Genomic DNA, 3,082 nt, shown 5'->3' on the forward strand with positions numbered 1-3,082 from the left:
CCTGGGTACTTTGACATGCCGTCGGCCTGGAGGTGGGTGCCCCGGACGCCCGGGGGAAGCTGCCCGGGACCCATGGAGCCCGTCCTGGGTACTTTGACATTCCGTCGGCCTGGAGGTGGGAGCCCCGGATGCCCGGGGAGAGGTCTGCCCGGGACCCATGGAGCCCGTCCTGGGTACTTTGCCTATGCCGTTGGCCTCATGGAGACGGGTGTCCCAGACGCCCGGGGGAGGACTGTCCCAGACTCATGGAGCCCGTCCTGGGCACTTTGACATGCCGTCTGCCTGGAGGTGGGAGCCCCGGACGCCCGGGGGAGGGCTGCCCGGGACCCATGGAGCCCGACCCGGGCACGCTGCCATGCCGTCAGCCTGGATGGAGCCCCGGACGTCCGGGGTACGAGTGACCGGGACGCATGGAGCCCGTCCTGGGCACTTTTCCGTGCCTTCGGCCTGGAGCCCCCAGACACCCAGGGGAGGGCCACCGTGAAAACCATGGAGCCCGACCCGGGCACTCTGCCATACCGTCAGCCTAGATGGAGCCCCGGACGCCCAGGGGACGAATGCCTGACGCATGGAGCCCGTCCTGGGCACTTTTCCATGCATTCGGCCTGGAGCCCCCAGACACCCAGGGGAGGACATCCCTGGAAACCATGGATCACGACCCGGGCACTCTGCCATGCCGTCAGCCTGGATGGAGCCCCGGACGCCCGGGGGATGAATGCCCGGGACGCATGGAGCCTGTCCTGGGCACTTTTCCATGCCGTCAGCCTGGATGGAGCCCCGGACGCCCGGGTGACGACTGCCCAGGAGCCATGGAGCCCGTCCTGGGCAATTTGACATGCGGTTGGCCTGGAGGAAGGAAGCCCCGGGTGGCCTAGGGAGGTGTTGCCCAGGCATAGCCCATCTGGTCCCCATGGCAGAGAACCGCCAGCCTCGGAGGGGTGTCCGGGCGTACCCTTCTCCCTAGTAATCCGGAGGAAAATTACCCCCTTTTCTTGTAATCTGTGCACGCGAGGTGACAGAGGGGACCCAAGGCGCGAATGTACCCGACCTCCTGGAGCCCTCGCTGGGATCCGGGCGGCGAATGGCACCTCATCGGGACTTCCAGGGAAGTTCGGCCATCTGGTCGCCCTTATAGGAAAGCGTTGCGGGCGACCAGATGCCCGAGGGGATCCGGGCGACCAGATGGCCGAGGGAATCTGGGCGATCAGATGGCTGGACACGGAAGTGAAGCCGCCTGGACTCTCCCGACCCTGTCCCTGTCCCCGTCCCCGTCCCGGGACGAATGCCCGGGACGCATGGAGCCCGTCCTGGGCACTTTTCCATGCCTTCGGCCTGGAGCCCCCAGACACCCAGGGGAGGACCACCGTGAAAACCATGGAGCCCGACCCGGGCACTCTGCTATACCGTCAGCCTGGATTGAGCCCCGGACGCCCGGGGGACGAATGCCCGGGACGCATGGAGCCCGTCCTGGGCACTTTTCCATGCCTTCGGCCTGGAGCCCCCAGACACCCAGGGGAGGACCACCGTGAAAACCATGGAGCCCGACCCGGGCACTCTGCCATACCGTCAGCCTGGATGGAGCCCCGGACGCCCGGGGGACGAATGCCCGGGACGCATGGAGCCCGTCCTGGCCACTTTTCCATGCCGCCGGGGTGGATGGAGCCCCGGGCGCCCAGGGGACGACTGCCCAAGAGCCATGGAGCCCGTCCTGGGCAATTTGACATGCCGTCGGCCTGGCGGAAGGAAGCCCCGGGTGGCCTAGGGAGGTGTTACCCAGGCATAGCCTATCTGGTCCCCATGGCAGAGAACCACCAGCCTTGGAGGGGTGTCTGGGCGTACCCTGTCCCTAGTAATCCGGAGGGAAATTACCCTCCTTTCTTGTAAACTCTGCACGCGAGGTGACAGAGGGGACCCAAAGCGTGAAAGTACCCGACCTCCTGGAGCCCTCGCTGGGATCTGGGAGGCGAATGGCACCTCATCGGGACTTCCAGGGAAGTTCGGCCATCTGGTCGTCGATTTGTCGAGCCCTGGGAGAGAACTGGGGCTCGGCAGGGCCAGGGTGCCAGCAGGTCCCAGTCTGCCAGGTAACCAGGTCTGGGGATATGCTGCCCATGCGCTGCCGGGGCCCGGGCATGACCTCCGGTGGGCCCTCAGGTGCGTCAGTCTGGCACGGGGAGGCTCTGAACCTGCTTGGCTGGGGCCAGGGCTCCACAAATCCACTCGCCCGCTCGACCGGGGCCTAAACGGCGTCCTGCTCATGGCGGGCTTGGGGCTTAGCTTCCAAACCCTACCCCCAGGCCAGGGAGAGCCTCTGCAGGCCCCGATGGACCCCAGCACCCGGTACCTCAGCTGGATTGCAGGACGGGGGCTCCAGCACCCCGGGACCTGCCGGACAGAGTTAAAGCCCCGGGCCCGGTCCCATGTTCCGAACCCTAGCCAGGCCGGGGAATGCCTCCCCAGGCCCAGAGGGATCCTAGCGCCCAGGCCCTCGACTGGCTTGCAGGACAGGGGGCTCCAGCACCCTCGGGGCCTGCCAGATGGAGTTCAAGCCCCGGGCCAGGTCCCAGCTTCCAAACCCTAGCCAGGCTGGGGAGAGCCTCCCCGGGCCCCGGTGGAGCCCCGTCCCCAGCGCCCGGACCCTCTGGTGGCCTGCGGGACGGGGGGCTTGCACACCCCGGGGCCGGCCGGCCGGAGCTCAAGCCCCGGGCCCGGTCCCACCATCCGAACCCTATCCAGGCTGGTGTGAGCCTCCCCGGGCCCCGGTGGAGCCCAGTCCCCAGCGCCCGGACCCTCTGGTGGCCTGCGGGACGGGGGGCTCGCGCACCCCGGGGCCGGCCGGCGCTCAAGCCCCGGGCCCGGTCCCACCTTCTGAACCCTAGCCAGGCTGGGGAGAGCCTCCCCGGGCACTGGTGGAGCCCCGTCCCCAGCGCCCGGACCCTCTGGTGGCCTGCGGGACGGGGGGCTCGCGCACCCCAGGGCCGGCCGGCCGGAGCTCAAGCCCCGGGCCCGGTCTCACCTTCCGAACCCTATCCAGGCTGGGGAGAGCCTCCCCGGGCCCGGTGGAGCCCCGTCCCCAGCGCCC

The sequence above is a fragment of the Lissotriton helveticus genome, chromosome 3_1 (genome assembly GCF_964261635.1).
Source record: "Lissotriton helveticus chromosome 3_1, aLisHel1.1, whole genome shotgun sequence".
Lineage (NCBI taxonomy): Eukaryota > Metazoa > Chordata > Amphibia > Caudata > Salamandridae > Lissotriton > Lissotriton helveticus.